Genomic DNA, 20429 nt, shown 5'->3' with positions numbered 1-20429 from the left:
CCCCGGAACAGATTTGTTAAGTTTGTATGACTTCTTAAATTTGTTCGCTATTTGTGCAATATGAATAATATTGGTCAAATTCGTAATTTCACAATTTGAACTCATTTTAATTTTCTAAAATATTGTACAAGTAATCAGATTATGTTGCTAAATATGGCTTAAAGCAAAGAAAAATGGCGGCAGGGTAGCAAGGGCAATTGGTGCATCAGAACAACCTATTAGCTATAAGTTTAGGACATCCTCTAGCTAATAATTAGCCAGTTAATCCAGCTAATAACGTATTAGCTACCTGATAATTAGCTCTAGAGGTTTAGAATAAGACCTAGAGGTGGCAATGATTACATGAATACTCGATGGGTTTTACCCATTATCGAAGGCGAGTATGAGATTATTTATTTACCCAACTGGTACGTTAATGGACAATAAACTCTACCCGTTAGGTAGACGGATAAGCTTATGGGTGGGTACTACCTATACCTATGGGTAAAATATACCCGCATATCACTTAGTGTTGGTCATTTGTTCTTAAATGCTATAAATCAAGAACAAGGCAACATAATTGTTAAAGACCTTCGTCTTTCGAAGCATTATTTCCTCTCGGATATAATTATCTTCGGACGAAGGTCATGAAGGACATACCTTCATCATATTAGCATAGAAATATAAATAGTTAAGTAATAGAACGTAAAGAAATAAAGATCATAACTATGAATCCATAATATATTTGAATTTGTATTTTGTGAATATGAGTAAATATCAATAATGTTTATATTACATTAATACCTTCGGCTTGGCAGAAGGTTGGGATGCGAGAATAACGCGAGAGCGATTACAATCTAGCGTGAACAGTACGGGGGTACTGTTCATCTATTTATAGGCACGGGACACAGCCCGGGTAAATTACATTCATGCCATTGAACATTTGTTTACAAACAATTAAAACTAATAAGGTATATCTTGTTTTTTTCCTTCTCTGCTTGGTCTGGGCCGAAGCTATTGACCTTCGTCATCTTGCACTGTCGCCAAGGCCATTGAGCTTCGTCTCGAGGAGTTGAGCCGAAGCTAAAGGTAACTTCAGCAAGCTTTTGTATCATTTTGTCGAAGGTATTTTTGCCTTGAGTACCTTCGGTGGAGAAGAAGACCCCCAACAGTAGCCCCTTCGCGGTGCTAGATCGTTTTTCTTAACGAGCTCGATCCGTGAAAAACACGAAGGCTTCAGAATGCCGAAAGTCCGAAAAACACCTTCCCTGAGCTCGTTGCCGAGAAACGATTAAAATATTCCACGCCTCAGGTGATCCACCGCTTAGCCAGTGTAAGCGGTCTGGCGGTTCGCCTTCTTCCCCTGTAGCACTATATAAACAGACGGGTTGGTGAGGAGTTACCACAACATTCATTGCCACCGCCTTGTGCAGTTAAATTTTTTAACCATAGCCGAAGCTTTCTGCGTTGCTTTTTCAAACAAACACTTCGTCACTTGAGATCAGCTTCATCTTAAAGAACATGAACACTGAAATGGCCAGAGTAAGAACCACTGCTAGAGTGTCTCGTGAGGGAGACGAGACCGAAGCAACCGAAACAGCGCCAATATCAGAAGTGATGAGGTGATCGGGTCTTGTTGCATCAGAGGAGGTTGCTGCCGAAGCTGAACAGATTGTGGCTGAAGTTGAACAGATTGTGGCTGAAGGAGGAAGTGAGGAGGACAACAGTATTCTTAGCCCGATGAAGCCTAGCCACATTGAATTTGGGAAATCCACTATGACAGCGGGCGACATGGTTATGATGAAGAAGTTGGGCTACTTTGGGGGAAGCCGAGAGCAAGCTTGTCCGGTTTGCTGGGGAGGAGGTGGTTCCGCAGCCAAGGGAGGATGAAGTCGTTGTTTTTAAGAGCTTCTTCAGGGCAGGGCTTCGGTTCCCCCTGCATGAGATGATAGGAGAAGTTTTGAAGAATTTTGAGATATACCTTCATCAGTTGACACCTAATGCAATCGTTAGACTTAGTGTCTACATATGGGCTCTCCGAAGCCAGGGTATGGATGCTAATGCCGAAGCTTTCTGCCGGGTGCACGAGCTGCACTACCAGACGAAGGATAGAGCGGATGGTCTTCATAAGAACTTTGGTTGCTACAACTTTGCATATCGGAAAGATACGAAGGCCCCGGTGATTGGCTATCGCACCAAGTGGCCGACCGGTTGGACAAGCGAATGGTTTTACATAAAGGCGGACGAGAAGAAAAGGGAGAAGCTAATGACTATGGTTATGAGTCCGATGAAATTAAGCTTCGGGATGACAAGGCCCTTGTGCCACATGCAACTTCGATATGCCCTTGTTTAATAGTCGACTTTCCGAAAACAACATGGCTCGGTCTCCATGGCCGATCTTCGGCATCTTCATTTCCACTTTCTACATCAAAACTCTCACTATCGCTGGAGTTTTCAGATATTCCAGCCAACATCTCATTGGTGATCTTCTCCATGTTGGTTTTTTCCATAGCTTCGTAAAATCCAGTCAGCGCCGGGTCAATGATCTTCTTCTCATCACCCATTTAGACAATGGTTGCTAGAATGCCGAAGCTCAAAATCCAATTAAACTCAACGAAGCAAGGAAGGTTAAAATGGCAAACACAATGCAACCAACTAAAATAGCACGAAAAATACTCACAACACAGGCTTCTAGTTATATACTCAGAGCCCCACAGATTGGTGGGTCCCGCAGGTCAGTGTAATTCGCTATTCTAGCGAAGGGAAGGTGTTTTTCGGACCTTCGGCTAAAGGCCTTCGTTCACGTCGTAGTCTAAACTTGTTACAAAGAAACAAATCAATACTGTGAAAGGCTACTGTTGGGGGCCTTCTTCCTCTGAAGGTCCTCTAAAATGTGACTGACCATATGTTTTTAGTATGACATGGATTATTACAGGGGACTTCGGCTTCGGGATGAAGGTTTTCTCTTATAACAAGGTGAAGATGTAGCCCGAAGGTGATAAGAATGGATGACGAAGCTGTAGCCGAAGAGCTTCGGTTTTGATGTGATGACGAAGACCAAGTATGATGATGACTAAAAAGGGACAAATACTACTCAGTCCTTAATGTTTTGTGTTATGATAATAGATGAATGTCAAGGACATGAATGTAATTTTATCTAGGCTGCGTCACGTGCATATAAATAGATGAACAATATGATTATACTGTTCACGCTGGATTGTATTCACTCTCTAGCATCCACACCTTCGAGCAAACCGAAGGTATCAATGTAATGTTAATCATGTTGATATTCATACATGTTTTATGGAATACAAATATGAATGAATTAGTAAGATGCATTTACTGTCTTCATCCTTATGCATTCTTATTCGCATGTTAAATGATGAAGGTATGTCCTTCTTGACCTTCGTCTGATGCGCATTATGCCCAAGTGGAGATAATGCTTTGGAAGACGAAGGTACTTAATATTTAACAATTGTGCTGCCTTGTTCTTGATCCACAACATTCGAGAACAAGTGACCAACAGTATGTATATTTATTCGTGAATGTTTTCTCTTGTATGTGCGATGTGCGACGTTATTAGAAGCTGATTATGTGGTAGAGGACCCAAATACGTTTGAAGACGATCCGTAGGACACTTTTGAACCAGGCAAGTGGATTCTCCCTCTACATTTCTTATTGTACCCAAATAATGCATACAATAATATTTATTTTTGGATACATGCATAATTTGATGGGTTTTGCCTAAAATAGGATTACCTAGAAATACCAACCTTATTCCATGATTAGCCTGGGATTAATGCTATGCTCATATGTTATTGCTTAACTCTATCATTATGATGTCACTCTTTTTAAGATGTTATTTTTTCGGAGGTAAAATTTATACTATTGATGTTAATCTAATGATTAAACAAGAACATTTTGTATTAAACGGAACATGGAGTGACCACCCAGGAAAAACAGTGCAACCACGGTGTCGGGGACCATAATTAGAGGTACCCCCAAGACTCCTAATCTCAGCTGGTAACCCCCATCAACACAAAGCTGCAAAGGCCTGATGGGCGCGATTAAGGTCAAGGCTCAGTCCACTCAAGGGACACGATCTCGCCTCGCCCGAGCCCAGCCTCGGGCAAAGGCAGCCGACCTCGGAGGATTCACGTCTCGCCCGAGGGCCCCCTCAAGCAACGGACACACCTTCGGCTCGCCCGAGGCCCAGTCTTCGCAGAGAAGCAACCTTGGCCAGATCGCCACGCCAACCGACCGTATCACAGGAGCATTTAATGCAAGGATCGCCTGACACCTTATCCTGACGCACGCTCTTCAGTCGACAGAGCCGAAGTGACCGCAGTCACTTCGCCGCTCCACTGACCGACCTGACAAGAAAACAGCGTCGCCTGCGTCGCTCCGACTGCTGTGCCACTCGACAGAGTGAGGCTGACAGCAGCTAAGTCCAGCCTCGGGCGCCATAGGAAGCTCCGCCTCGCCCGAACCTAGGGCTCGGGCTCAACCTCGACGCTGGACGACGGACTCCGCCTCGCCCGACCCCAGGGGTCGGACACAGCCTCGGCCTCGGAAGACGGTCTCCGCATCGCCCGACCCAGGGCTCGGGATCAACCTCGACGCTGGACGACGGACTCCGCCTCGCCCGACCGCAGGGCTCAGACACAGCCTCGGCCTCTGAAGACGGTCTCCGCCTCGCCCGACCCCAAGGGTCGGACTCAGCCTCGACCTCGGAAGACGGACTCGACCTCGACCTCGGAGGAGCCTCCGCCTCGCCCGACCTAGGGCTCGGACCGACCACGTCACAGGGGGGCCATCATTACCCTACCCCTAGCTAGCTCAGGCTATGGGGAACAAGACCGGCGTCCCATCTGGCTCGCCCCGGTAAACAAATAATGATGGCGCCCCGCGTGCTCCATGACGACGGCGGCTCTCAGCCCCTTACGGAAGCAAGGAGACGTCAGCAAGGATTCGACAGCCCCGACAGCTGTCCTTCCGCAGGGCTCCAGCTCTCCTCCGACGGCCACGACATCACATGAACAGGGTGCCAAAACCTCTCTGACTGCCACGACGGCATGTACTTAGGGCTCTAGCTCCTCTCTGCTAGACACGTTATCACACTGCTACACCCCCATTGTACACCTGGAACCTCTCCTTACGCCTATAAAAGGAAGGTCCAAGGCTCTCGTACGAGAGGGTTGGCCGCGCGGGAGAACGGGCCGACGCATAAGGCTCTCGCTCTCTCCCACGCGGACGCTTGTAACCCCCTACTGCAAGCGCATCCATCCGCCCTGGGCGCAGGACAACACGAAGGCCACGGGTTTCCCCTTTACTGTTCTCCCCCTTTTGTGTCCCGTCTCGCGCCGACCCATCTGGGCTGGGACACGCAGCGACAATTTACTCGTCGGTCCAGGGACCCCTTAGGGTCGAAACATCGACAGTTGGCGCACCAGGTAGGGGCCTGCTGCGTGTCGACGAACAGCTTCCCGTCAAGCTCTAGATGGGTAGTCTCCAGCAACCTTTCCAACCCGAGACGATGCTCCATTTCGGGAGTCTTGAGTTCATGTCCCTCGACGGCAGCTACGACATGATACTCCTTCCTCCGCTGCGCGACAGCGACAATGGCGACCGTCAGCCCGCCCGCCGGCGGCGGAATCAACGACGTCTTCCCCACGTGGCGGAAGAACAACATCTGGGTTTGTCCCGTCACCTCCCCCGCCGACGGAGGAGGAGGCGGGGCAACCATGGCCAAGCAGGAGGCGGCACCTCGTCGGCTGTCGAGCAAGTCGACGACACCGGCGCCCCAGCGGGGGACACGTCGGGCTTCGACCTTGCGTCTGAGACGAAGACGAGCGTCGTTTCCCCGCAACACGCCAACCCCAAGCAGACGAACGACGCCAGCACACTCGCGAAGGACTTGCTGGGCGTCGCCCTTGTACCTGAGACAACGGTGCAGTCCGCCCCTGACGCGACTTCGTCACCGCTTGTCGACCAAGAGGTACCGACCAATTCCCATCTCGTGCCTTTTGGATTCAGCTTCGACCCACCAAGCGACCTCGCTTCGGTGGAAGCCTTCATAGAGGCATGTACCAACCCTCCAGGGTACCATATGCGGTCGCCCTGGGACAGACTGACGGCCGTCTCGACCTACGGACCCTCGGGTTCCGAGGAAGATGACGAGCCCGACTTTTGTTGGGATTTCTCTGGGCTCGGTAACCCAGTGCCATGCGGGACTTCATGACCGCATGCGACTACTGCCCCTCCGATTGTTCCGATGGTAGCCGCAGCTTCGGCGACGAGGACTGCGGCCCAAGTCGTGAATGTTTCCACGTCGATCTAGGGGGTCCCGGTGAAGGCAACCCTCTTGGTATGCCGGAAAACGACGATCCCCCTAGGCCTGCGCCTCGCGTTGACATCCTTCGGGAGCTATCTGTGGTCCCAGTCCCTGCGGGGGGTCAGGACGCACAGCTCGAGCACATCCGCGAGATGCAGGCCAGGCTCGACGAGGGAGCAGGAACACTTGAGCAGTTCCGGCGGAACATCGGGCAGGAGTGGGCAGACCAAGCTCCGGCCAGAGAAGCGCGTCATCTACCCCAGGGCATCCAGCACCGCATTGCTGACGACGTCAGGGCAAGGCCGCCACCGGCTTCCAGTGGGGTCGGCCAGAACCTGGCTACAGCAGCAATACTACTCTGCGCGATGCCGGAACCATCGACCACCGAAGGGCGGCGTATCCAGGGAGAGCTCAAGAATCTCCTGGAGGATGCCGCGGTCCGACGGGTCGAAAGCTCTGCCTCCCAAAGGCAGGGGTACCCCTCGGAGCATCGCGCCGTGACTTCCCGATTCATGCGGGAAGCCTCGGTCCACACCGAGCGCACGCGCAACACGGCGCCTGCGGCCCCGGGTCGCCTCGGCAACGAGCACCACCACCGCAACCGTCGAGCCCACCTCGACGAGAGGGTGCGCCGAGGCTACCACCCCAGGCGTGGGGGACGGTACGACAGCGGGGAGGATCGGAGTCCCTCGCCCGAACCACCCGGTCCGCAGACTTTCAGCCGGGCCATACGACGGGCGCCGTTCCCGACCCGGTTTCGAACCCCGACTACCATCACAAAGTACTCGGGGGAGACGAGGCCGAAACTGTGGCTCGCGGACTACCGGCTGGCCTGCCAGCTGGGTGGAACGGACGATGACAACCTCATCATCCGCAACCTCCCCCTGTTCCTCTCCGACACCGCTCGAGCCTGGCTGGAGCATCTGCCTCCGGGGCAGACCTCCAACTGGGACGACCTGGTCCAAGCCTTCGCCGGCAACTTCCAGGGCACGTACGTGCGCCCTGGGAACTCCTGAGGTCTCCGAAGCTGCCGCCAGCAGCCGGGAGAGTCTCTCCGGGACTACATCCGGCGATTCTCGAAGCAGCGCACCGAGCTGCCCAACGTCACCGACTCGGACGTCATCGGCGCGTTCCTCGCCGGCACCACCTGCCGCGACCTGGTGAGCAAGCTGGGTCACAAGACCCCCACCAGGGCGAGCGAGCTGATGGACATCGCCACCAAGTTCGCCTCTGGCTAGGAGGCGGTTGAGGCCATCTTCCGGAAGGACAAGCAGCCCCAGGGCTGCCAGCCGGAAGACGTCCCCGAGGCGTCCGCTCAGCGCGGCGCGAGGAAGAAGGGCAAGAAGAAGTCGCAAGCGAAACGCGACGCCACCGACACGGACCTTGTCGCCGCTGCTGAGTACAAGAACCCTCGGAAACCTCTTGGAGGTGCCAATCTCTTCGATAAGATGCTCAAGGAGCCGTGCCCCTATCATCAGGGGCCCGTCAAGCACACCCTTGAGGAGTGCGTCATGTTTCGGCGCCACTTTCACAAGGCCGGGCCACCGGCGGAAGGTGTCGGGACCCACAACAACGACAAGAAGGAGGATCACAAGGCAGAGGAGTTCCCCGAGGTCCACGACTGCTTCATGATCTACGATGGGCAAGTGGTGAACGCCTCGGCCCGGCACCGCAAGCAAGAGCGTCGGGAGGTCTGCTCGGTAAAGGTGGCGGCGCCAGTCTACCTAGATTGGTCCGACAAGCCCATCACCTTCGACCAGGGTGACCACCCCGACCGCGTGCCGAGCCCGGGGAAATATCTGCTCGTTGTCGACCCCGTCATCGGCAACGTCAGGCTCACCAAGGTCCTCATGGACGGAGGCAGCAGCCTCAACATCGTCTACGCCGAGACCCTCGGGCTCCTGCAGATCGATCTATCCTCGATCCGGGCCGGCGCGACGCCTTTTCACGAGATCATCCCCGGGAAACGCGTCCAACCCCTCGGACAACTCGATCTGCCCATCTGCTTTGGGACTCCCTCCAACTTCCGAAGGGAAACCCTCACGTTCGAGGTGGTCGGGTTCCGAGGAATCTACCACGCAGTACTGGGGAGGCCATGCTACGCCAAGTTCATGGCCGTCCCCAACTACACCTACCTCAAGCTCAAGATGTCGGGCCCCAACGGGGTTATCACCGTCGGCCCCACGTACCAACATGCGTACAAATGCGACGTGGAGTGCGTGGAGTACGCCGAGGCCCTCGCCGAATCCGAGGCCCTCATCGCCGACCTGGAGAGCCTCTCCAAGGAGGCGCCAGACGTGAAGCGCCACGCTGGCAACTTTGAGCCAGCAGAGACGGTTAAGTCCGTCCCTCTCGACCCCAACAACGATGCCTCTAAGCAGATACGGATCGGCTCCGAGCTCGACCCCAAATAGGAAGCAGTGCTCGTCGACTTTCTCTGCGCGAACGCCGAAGTTTTCGCGTGGAGTCCCTCGGACATGCCTGGCATACCGAGGGATGTCGCCGAGCACTCGCTGGATATCCGAGCTGGAGCCCGACCCGTGAAGCAGCCTCTGCGCCGATTCGACGAAGAAAAATGCAGAGCCATAGGCGAGGAGATCCACAAGCTGATGGCCACAGGGTTCATCAAAGAGGTATTCCATCCCGAATGGCTTGCCAACCCTGTGCTTGTGAGAAAGAAAGGAGGGAAATGGCGGATGTGTGTAGACTACACTGGTGTAAACAAAGCATGTCCGAAGGTTCCCTACCCTCTGCCTCGCATCGATCAAATCATGGATTCCACTGCTGGGTGCGAAACACTGTCTTTCCTCGATGCCTACTCAGGGTATCACCAAATCAGGATGAAAGAGTTCGACTAGCTCGCGACTTCTTTCATCACGCCCTTTGGCATGTACTGCTACGTTACTATGCCATTTGGTTTGAGGAATGCGGGTGCGACATACCAAAGGTGCATGAACCACGTGTTCGGAGAGCACATTGGTCAAACGGTCGAGGCTTACGTCGATGACATCGTAGTCAAGACGAGGAAAGCCCCCGACCTCCTCTCCGACCTTGAAACGACATTCCGGTGTCTCAAGGCGAAAGGCGTAAAACTCAATCCCAAGAAGTGTGTCTTCGGAGTCCCCCGAGGCATGCTCTTGGGGTTCATCATCTCCGAGCGGGGCATCGAGGCCAACCCGGAGAAAATCGCGGCCATCACCAGCATGGGCCCCATCAAGGACTTGAAAGGAGTACAGAGGGTCATGGGATGCCTTGCGGCTCTGAGCCGCTTCATCTCGCGCCTCGGCGAAAGAGGCCTACCTTTGTACCGCCTCTTAAGAAAGACCGAGTGCTTCACTTGGACCCCCGAGGCCGAGGAAGCCCTCGGGAACCTAAAAGCGCTCCTTACCAGCGCGCCCATCCTGGTGCCTCCCGCTGCCGGAGAAGCCCTCTTGATCTACATCGCCGCTACCACTCAGGTGGTCAGCGCCGCGATCGTGGTTGAGAGACGAGAAGAAGGGCATGCATTGCCCATCCAGAGGCCGGTCTATTTCATCAGTGAGGTACTGTCCGAGACCAAGATCCACTACCCACAAATTCAGAAGCTGCTGTACGTGGTGATTCTGACGCGGCGGAAGTTGCGACACTACTTCGAGTCTCATCCGGTGACTATGGTGTCATCCTTCCCCCTAGGGGAGATCATCCAGTGCCGAGAGGCCTCGGGTAGGATTGCAAAGTGGGAGGTGGAAATCATGGGCGAGACAATCTCGTTCGCCCCTCGGAAGGCCATTAAGTCCCAAGTCTTGGCGGACTTTGTGGCTGAATGGGTCGACACCCAGCTCCCGGCAGCTCCGATCCAGCCAGAGCTCTGGACCATGTTTTTCGACGGGTCGCTGATGAAAACAGGGGCAGGCGCGGGCCTGCTCTTCATCTCGCCCCTCAGGAAGCACCTCCGCTACGTGTTGCGCCTCCATTTCCCGGCGTCCAACAACGTGGCTGAGTACGAGGCTCTGGTCAACGGGTTGCGCATTGCCATCGAGCTAGGGGTCCGACGCCTCGACGCTCGCGGTGACTCGCAGCTTGTCATCGACCAAGTCATGAAGAACTCCCACTGCCGCGACCCGAAGATGGAAGCCTACTGCGACGAGGTTCGGCGCCTGGAAGACAAGTTCTACGGGCTCGAGGTCAACCACGTCGCCCGACGATACAACGAGACTGCGGACGAGCTGGCTAAGATAGCCTCGGGGCGGACAACGGTTCCCCCAGACGTCTTCTCCCGAGACCTACATCAACCCTCAGTCAAGACAAACGACACGCCCAAGACCGAGAAGGTCTCGGCCCTGCCCGAGGTGCCCTCGGCTCAGCCCGAGGCACCCTCGACCCCCGAGGGTGAGGCACTGCGCATCGAGGAAGAGCAGAATGGGGTCACACCTAATCGAAACTGGCAGACCCTGTACCTGCAATATCTCCACCGAGGAGAGCTGCCCTCGACCGAGCCGAAGCTCGGCGACTGGCGCGGCGCGCCAAGTCGTTCGTCTTGCTGGGGGACGGGAAGGAGCTCTACCACCGCAGCCCCTCCGGCATCCTCCAGCGATGCATATCCATCGCCGAAGGCCAGGAGCTCTTACGAGAAATACACTCGGGGGCTTGCGGTCATCATGCAGCGCCTCGAGCCCTTGTTGGAAACGCTTTCCGACAAGGTTTCTACTGGCCGACGGCGGTGGCCGACACCACTAGAATTGTCCGCACCTGTCAAGGGTGTCAATTCTACGCAAGGCAGACACACCTACCCGCTCAGGCTCTGCAAACAATACCCATCACCTGGCCGTTTGCTGTGTGGGGTCTGGACCTCGTCGGTCCCTTGCAGAAGGCACCCGGGGGCTACACGCACCTACTGGTTGCCATCGACAAATTCTCCAAGTGGATCGAGGTCCGACCCCTAAACAACATCAGGTCCGAACAGGCGGTGGCGTTCTTCACCAACATCATCCATCTCTTTGGGGTCCCGAACTCCATCATCACCGACAACGGCACCCAGTTCACCGGCAGAAAGTTCCTGGACTTCTGCGAGGATCACCACATCCGGGTGGACTGGGCCGCCGTGGCTCACCCCATGACGAATGGGCAGGTAGAACGTGCCAACGACATGATTCTGCAAGGACTCAATCCACGGATCTACAACGACCTCAACAAGTTTGGCAAGCGATGGATGAAGGAACTCCCCTTGGTGGTCTGGAGCCTGAGGACGACGCCGAGCCGAGCCACGGGCTTCACACCGTTCTTTCTAGTCTATGGGGCCGAGGCCATCTTGCCCACAGACTTAGAATACGGTTCCCCAAGGACGAGGGCCTACGACGACCAAAGCAATCGAACCAACCAAGAAGACTCACTGGACCATCTGGAAGAGGCTCGGGACATGGCCTTACTACACTCGGCGTGGTATCAGCAGTCCCTGCGACGCTACCACGCCCGAGGGGTTCGGTCCCGAGACCTCCAGGTGGGCAACTTGGTGCTTCGACTACGACAAGACGCCCGAGGGCACCACAAGCTCACGCTTCCCTGGGAAGGGCCGTTCGTCATCGCCAAAGTTTTGAAGCCCGGGACGTACAAGCTGGCCAACAGTCAAGGCGAGGTCTACAACAACGCTTGGAACATCCGACAGCTACGTCGCTTCTACCCTTAAGATGTTTTCAAGTCGTTCATACACCTCGTTTACATATAAAGTCTAACCATCAAGGAAGGGTCAGCCTTGCCTCGGCAAAGCCCGACCCTCCCTCGGGGGCTAGAAGGGGGGAACCCCCTCTGCGTCAAAATTTTTCTCGGAAAAGGTCTTTCTGCCAGAACGTCTTTCGTGCTTTTCGACTACTTCGAAAGTGGGATCCTGAAAACGACGGAGTACACGTAAGCAGCCAAGGCCGACCGAGCCGAGGGACTCCTACGCCTCCGGGATACGGATACCTCACTCATCACCTTCTGCGATAAGTAACTCACGCTCGAATAAGCGATTCCGCTGACCGAACAAGTCTTAATGCTCGGAAACCTTTCTGCCGACAACGATTTTTCGTGCCTTCTCGACTATATCGATAGCAGAATCCTACGGACGAGTAAGAGTACACGTAAGCGGCAAGGCCGACCGAGCCGAGGGACTCCTACGCCTCCAGGATACGGATACCTCACTCATCACCTTCCGTGAAAAGTAACTCTCGCTCAGACAAACAATTCTGTTACCGACAAATAAGTCCAGATACTCGAAACGAGGGGAAAAGAAACACAACTTTACAACGCAACGACAGTATGTTTAGGCCTCGGCGGCCGCAAAAAACATATGCATACTACAGGCAAACCGATCCTGCAGGCTCAGACGTCGATGGAGGGGGAGCAGCAGCACCCTCGGCGTCAACTCCACCTTCGGTGAAGTCCGACCGAGCCTCAGATGGCAACACGGTCGGAGGATCTCCTCTCCGAAGGACGACATCAGCACCACGCCCGGGCCATCACCGCCAGGGTCTCCTCCAGGAACCCGACCCGAGTAGACGGCCGACCGCCCACCCCGAAGCCTCAGCCAGTCGTCCCCCGAGGACACCAGCCCGGCTCGTGGCCTCGGCAACTCGACTCCGGCATTGGTCCCGCCAGTGGACGGCCCGGCCAGGCTCCGGCCGACGAAGTCCTCTTTTCGAGCCAACTCTGCCTCTGTCCATGCTGACACCGCTGCCTCCGGCTCCGGCTCATCGCAGAGCGGCCGAGGGTGCCTTTAACTAAGCAAGAGAAGCCTCGGGCGGCAATGCCGACCGAGCCGAGGGACTCCTACGCCTCCGGGATACGGATACCTCACTCGTCACCTTCGCACGAGGCAACTCACATTTGGTTAAGCGGTTCAATTAGCCGACAGGCGAGTCCTAGTGCTCGAAATGAGGAAAAAATATGGTATTACACCCAAAAATACCTACATGTTCAGGCCCCGACAGCCACAATGAACAGACACCGGCACTCAAGGTGCCATTACAAACGGAACTCCGGTTCCGCCCCGCGGGTATGAACAACCTCCACACTGGAGAGCCTGCGGGGCGACAAGCTCCGGGTGGCTCGCCAGCAACCTCTGCAGCAGCAGCGATGGTCCCAGGACGGACGCTGCAGCTGGAAGGCTCTCGTTCGCATCCCCACTCAAGGGACGCGAACCAGACATTAAAGCCAAAGAGCCGAAGGTCGGTCCGCGGGTAGCGCTGACGGGCTTGTCGGCGGAGAAGCTTTCTCCAGCTGCCACCACGTCAGCACCGACGGCGGCGTCCACCAGCACCGCACCAGCGAGCGCCGGCCGCCCCAAAGTGCACCGGCAGGTCCTCACTTCCGTCGTCGCCACGAAAGCGAGGACAGAGGACGGAATGTTGCATCCTAGCTGGGCAGCAACAGTTCGCCTTCCCCGGCATGGCTGGAGGGCGCCTCCTCCGCAGAGCTGGGGATGGTTTCCACCCCCAGAAGTTGGAAGAAGAGGTGGCCTGCCGACCCGTGCAGGAGGTAGAGCTCCGGCTCACCTCGCCCTCCGCCTCAGCCAGGATGACGAAGATCCTTGAAGCTGAGGGCGGGGCAGAGGTCGCAGCCCGGCTTGCTTCTCCCCACCATCAAACTGGTGGTCACCGTCTTGGGTGACCACCGGCGAGGGGATGCAGTCGGGCTGCCTGATGAAAATCCTTAAAGCCGAGCGATGGCTGAAAGGTACCAACTTCCGCGAAGTTTCGTTCCCCCAACGACAGCAAGACGAAAGCGACGCGAGTGCTCCCCATCCGGGGGCTCGGAAGGTGGAAGGACGCGATGCATGAAGGGAGTGAGAAGACATGGTTGCCATCCAAGGGAGTCACCCTCCTTTTAAAGGCGACTCTCCCCACTTGCGTCCTCAGCCGTCGCGGACTGAGTCTTCTCCAACACGCTCCAAGGTCCTCCCCCTACGACACGGGGGCTGGGTTCCACGCATCATGCAAGCTGGCCCAGGATAGAAGAAGCCGAACCACCGCGCGCGGAGCGCACAACAGCCCAGCGGTTATAAGCTTTCCTCCACTATCGCCCAGACCAGCGGGTGAAAGGGCGGACCGCCATGCAGGCGGCATGCGACCGCACCAAGGGGGCGCACCCTTTCGACTTCGACGCGTCCAGCATGGAGGCCCAGGCCCACACGTCATGTAACCGGCGCGCCGGTTACTACGTGCGAGAAACTGCACCGCCACTCGCGCCAGTACCGCGCCTTCTCGACTGCGGAACCGATGCCGCGACTCGAGGCGACCCTGCGCATGACCCAACAGTGCCAACCGAGCACATCGGTCACGGGTCAGTCAGCCGCGGGAGAAGGCACGACGGTCGATACGGCCAGAAATGGGCCGGCAGTAATGGCGGTGGCAGGCGGGCGGAAGCAGCAGTCAAGTCGTCAGCAAGCTCACGCCCCCTCCTGGGACAGCGAGAGAACCCTCTCCCACGGCGTGAAGACGACGCGCCCGTGTTCCGTTCCTCGAATGGCTCGCGCACGCACAACGGCTGCCCCGCGAACCACTCGTCCCGTCGCATTAACTCTGCGACAGGACAAGCGGCACCTTTGGCAGGCGAAGCAGGCGACGCTTCACCTCCGCCATGATGACCGTGTCAAAAAAGGTGTGCCACGTCATTCGATTCCGTATCCTTTTCCACTTCCTCTTTCTCTCTCTTGCTACAGGGACCGGGAAAGGGGATACTCCGAAAGGGATCCTTCTCCGCGAAGGAAGCGGGCCCCGAGCCCCCCTACTGATCAGAGGTTCGAAGGCTGGCCCCTCGGAAGGGTTCAACAGCCGCCTCAGAGCACTCGGGCTCCGCGCCCACTACTGGTCAGAGGTTCGAAGGCTGGCCCCTCGGAAGGGTTCAACGGCCGCCTCAGGCCACTCGGGCTCCGCGCCCACTACTGATCAGGGGTTCGTAGGCTGGCCCCCGTAGGGTTCGACAGCCGCCTCAGAGCACGCAGAGCGAGGGATGACCCTGGGTACGTTCGATACATAACCAAGGCTCGGGCTACGCTCCCGAGGTACCCTAGGACATTTCCGAGACCGACGGGAACAATTTTGTAACGGAATCCCACCAGAGGGAGGCATCGAGCCCTCGGACCCCGTCAAAAGGGGATCGGGCCCGGCAAATCACCCGCAGGTACTTTTGGAGCGTGCCTCCGGGCCACTAGCCGACCCCTAAAGAGTGGGGCACGGGCGTCCACTCGGATTACCCGTTAGCAACTCACTGGAGACACCATGTTCGGCGCCCTCCGAGGGCAACATGGCACTCTCCCCCCTCCTCCTTGCGGAAAGGCGACGCAGGGGCGTATGAAAAAAGCCGAGTCTGTCCTTGACCGTCCTCTCGCTCTGTGCGGAGGCTCGGGGGCTGCTCTCGCAAACCCGGCTCCGGCCAAACCGTTGACAGCGTCAACATACCAGCCCGAGAACTTGGGACTCGACTATGCACCCGGGCTACGGCCAGTTCGCATGAGGGAACAACCAGACCGGTCGAAGCATCACGAAACACGCTAAGACCTCGAAGGAGTCAAACCACTCCTTCGAGGCCTCGGGGGCTACACCCGGCGGGTGCGCTCGCGCGCACCCACCGGAACGAAACGCAACTGAAAAAGGCCGGTCCCCTTGCAAAAAAGTGCGACAAAAGCCTCCAAGCGAGTATCAACACTCCCTTCGAGGCTCGGGGGCTACTGTCGGGGACCATAATTAAGGGTACCCCCAAGACTCCTAATCTCAGCTGGTAACCCCCATCAGCACAAAGCTGCAAAGGCCTGATGGGCGCGATTAAGGTCAAGGCTCAATCCACTCAAGGGACACGATCTCGCTTCGCCCGAGCCCAGCCTCGGGCAAAGGCAGCCGACCCCGGAGGATTCACGTCTCGCCCGAGGGCCCCCTCAAGCAACGGACACACCTTCGGCTCGCCCGAGGCCCAGTCTTCGCAGAGAAGCAACATTGGCCAGATCGCCACGCCAACCGACCGTATCGCAGGAGCATTTAATGCAAGGATCGCCTGACACCTTATCCTGACGCGCGCTCTTTAGTCGACAGAGCCTAAGTGACCGCAGTCACTTCGCCGCTCCACTGACCGACCTGACAAGAAAACAGCGCCGCCTGCGTCGCTCCGACTGATGTGCCACTCGACAGAGTGAGGCTGACAGCAGCTAAGTCCAGCCTCGGGCGCCATAGGAAGCTCCGCCTCGCCCGACCCCAGGGCTCGGGCTCAACCTCGATGCTGGACGACGGACTCCGCCTCGCCCGACCCCAGGGGTCGGACACAGCCTCGACCGCGGAAGACGGTCTCCGCCTCGCCCGACCCAGGGCTCATGCTCAACCTCGACGCTGGACGACAGACTCCGCCTCGCCCGACCCCAGGGCTCGGACATAGCCTCGGCCTCAGAAGACGGTCTCCGCCTCGCCCGACCCAGGGCTCGTGCTCAACCTCGACGCTGGACGACGGACTCCGCCTCGCCCGACCCCAGGGGTCGGACTCAGCCTCGACCTCGGAAGATGGACTCGACCTCGACCTCGGAGGAGCCTCCGCCTCGCCTGACCTAGGGCTCGGACCAACCACGTCACAGGGGGGGCCATCATTACCCTACCCCTAGCTAGCTCAGGCTATGGGGAACAAGACCGGCGTCCCATCTGGCTCGCCCCGGTAAACAAATAATGATGGCGCCCCGCGTGCTCCATGACGACGGCGGCTCTCAGCCCCTTACGGAAGCAAGGAGACGTCAGCAAGGATTCGACAGCCCCGACAGCTGTCCTTCCGCAGGGCTCCAGCTCTCCTCCGACGGCCACGACATCACATGAACAGGGTGCCAAAACCTCTCCGACTGCCACGACGGCATGTACTTAGGGCTCTAGCTCCTCTCTGCTAGACACGTTAGCACACTGCTACACCCCCCATTGTACACCTGGACCCTCTCCTTACGCCTATAAAAGGAAGGTCCGGGGCTCTCGTACGAGAGGGTTGGCCGCGCGGGAGAACGGGCCGACGCATAAGGCTCTCGCTCTCTCCCACGCGGACGCTTGTAACCCCCTACTGCAAGCGCATCCATCCGCCCTGGGCGCAGGACAACACGAAGGCCGCGGGTTTCCCCTTTACTGTTCTCCCTCTTTGTGTCCCGTCTCGCGCCGACCCATCTGGGCTGGGACACGCAGCGACAATTTACTCGTCGGTCCAGGGACCCCCCGGGGTCGAAACGCCGACACACGGGTGCTATCATGGCTCTAGCTTTGGTAAATAGCTTTATAGACTTAATGCTTAGCAGCTCTACCTAAAAGATGGGCAAGAGGGGGCGACAGCTCACATTAACATGGGGTGGTAGTCTTGGATAAGGTACCTCGTTCAGAGCGTCACCAATAATGACGTGGAAACCTTAGCAGGTGGCTTTGTACTAGTGATATTTTGTGAAAGCCTCATAGTGGATCCCTAGCCATTCACCTCGACAGTGTTTAAGGGTCCGTACAGCCCAGGCTAGAGGGGATACACGGCTTGTGGGTAAAGTTGTATCACCTCAGCAGAGTGTAAAACTGATATGTCAGTCGTGCTCACGGTTAAGAGCGACCTGGACCCTCACATGATAATTGAACTTAAAGATGGAGGCTACATCGTGATTCCCTAGTTTAAGTGGTTTGATTAAGTGGTTTCACTTAAGTGCTTTTGAGATAATCCTTATGCTCATGATTTAATTGGTTTTTGGGATACACTTACAATTAGTAAGTTAGGTGTTGTTAATAAAATATTGACCAACTAAAATGCTTACCGCTTAACAATAGCCTACCTTCTTAATCTTGCATAATTCCTCCCATTTGCTGAGCCTCCACTGTAAGTGAGCTCATCCCTTGCTAAATTTTTTATCAGAAACTGATGAGGAAGACATTGACGAAGATGTTGACGAGTACTGAGTCTTGCGACGCTTCGGTCATCTTCCTGTGGGTGATTGCCCTTAATATTTCTGTTGTAATTTGATGATAATAGTGCTTAAGACTTTTAAGTCTGAATGATGTAATAAAGTTATTATACTCTTTTGTACGCCTTTATTGTATTGTATTTTGATGTATTATACTTGTGACGAGAACATATGTGTAGAAAAATAGATCCTGCCTCTAAACCGGGTGTGACAGACTGATACGACAATAATACCATTAGAGGTTGGTACTTGTACGTATTTATTACTCGCCTAAATTAACCTTATTGAGTGGATAGTTTCATTGCGTTGTTTTCAAGAACGTAGAACCAAATATAATTTGAACGAAACACGCACTTTTCAATACTAGACTAGAAAACCGCATTCCATAATTTCGTAGATATTTAATTTCATGGCTTATAGAGAGTTGATAATAAGAGAGTTTAATCTCTATGAAGAAATAAACTTCCCAATCAATAATTGAATGATAACGAGGCATCGTCGTTGTTGACACGTCGAGGCAGCTCAACAATACAATTTTTTTTCCTGATAATGTGAAAGTGATGGATATAAATGTGATCATAACCTATATCTAAATGCTTGTCGGGAGTCGGGACCCGTGAGTACCTAGCTAGCTTCCCTATAAATAGCTGCCGAGCTCCGCTCAAGCTTGTTCATCCACTCTCATCACCAGCTAAGAACAGGGCTTCGTCTCAATGGAAGGCAAAACAGGGCAGCTCAGGTGCTGTTTCGTCGCCATCGTGCTCGTCCTGGGTCTTGTCCTTGAGTCCCACCAGGCTGAAGCTGGAGGCAAATGGTGCTGCGAAACCGCCACCGGAAAATACCATTTTAATCGCTGCGTTGACTCGGGTTTGGTCGACAATATTGGGTTCTGTGCGGGTAATGCCGGTTGCATCATTATGGAAGACAGATGTGGAGGCCGTTGGCCGGTGCCTGCTCGTAAGAGACGAACCTCGTCGCACTCTTTTCATTCTTCTTTTTCTCCTTTATTTTATTTTAATTATAATATCTCTGTTCTCGAATATTTGTTGTTTCGCTAATTTATTTTTTAACTAAAACACGATAAATAAAAAATTGACATGCATAACTTTGCAGGTGATGCGCTTTCCCTGGATGTCATTTGATTAATTATAAGCAAGTACGTGAAGAAACGAGGGCCAGACGACTGTCGTCCAGCGATTGGTTATTTGTGAACTTGTCGTTTGTCTTCTTATTTCAACTTTCCAATAAGCCCCTTCGTGAAGTGTCATCCCCTTCAAAGTCTGTCGACTGTTACGTATACAAATCTATATATCAAATAAAGACGGCGCCGTACGTGTGTATATGTCTCTATTTCTGATCTTGCAGTCGTTTGCTTAATCAATTGTTCTGTCACTATTTTATCTAATAAAATTGCACGTACGCATGTATATGGTTTCACAGCTAAAAAATAATTCTCGCCTTGACAATTACTGTTTTTTCATAAAATATTATCTGCATAACCAAGTTTAAAAGTACGACAAAACGTAAAATGGGCAGAGCAGATGTCTGCATGCACGGACGGAACGATCGATATGCAGATATGCTGCGGCGCGCAACCCGGTTAGGCGTTACCAAATAAGTTACCACTGCATGATGCATGTTACAATATTTGGGGGTGAAAGTGAAACCCATTTATCAAATGTTTAGTAAAATTCCAATGAAAATCATGAGGGGATAAGGTGGAGACATTGATGTTGCTCACTCGTTTTTTACTCTCCAAGGATATCAAAAACAGAGCAAAACAAATGAATTGATCTTACAACTCACCCTTTAATTAACTAATAAACACTTTTTAGAGATTAATCAAAGGGAGAGGATAAAAGTCATTAATGGAAAAGAGAACCGTAATAGAAGGCTAAATAGATTACTCGTCTTAATATATTGTAACACTGCTTCATTCTTTACAATAAAATAGATAATATAATTACAAATATATATTCAGCTTTACAAAGGATTGCACCAAGGGAAAGGAAGATACCTTCGAAGGCACAGAGACTTGGCTCTTCGGCATTCGAGAGAGCGGTCCGTCTGTGCGTGGCACTATCCCTCTATATAAAGTGTTGAGGTACAACTTCGTATAAAATTACAAATATGCTAAAAAATCCTATACACATGCGCTGCAAGTCTTGTGAGGGTAATGTTGTCCTTTTTCCTTTTTGATGTTGCACTAGT

General features: G+C 54.3%; 1 long non-coding RNA gene across 1 annotated transcript; it reads left to right on the top strand.

The window, feature by feature from the left end:
- Positions 1–18882: 18882 nt before the first annotated feature.
- LOC103654553 (uncharacterized) lies at positions 18883–19645 on the top strand. Its single transcript, XR_566166.4, has 2 exons — positions 18883–19175; positions 19332–19645. It is a non-coding gene; the product is annotated as an uncharacterized lncRNA (long non-coding RNA).
- Positions 19646–20429: the final 784 nt, after the last annotated feature.

The sequence above is a fragment of the Zea mays genome, chromosome 4 (genome assembly GCF_902167145.1).
Source record: "Zea mays cultivar B73 chromosome 4, Zm-B73-REFERENCE-NAM-5.0, whole genome shotgun sequence".
Lineage (NCBI taxonomy): Eukaryota > Viridiplantae > Streptophyta > Magnoliopsida > Poales > Poaceae > Zea > Zea mays.
This window is presented reverse-complemented; position numbering and strand designations above follow the sequence as displayed.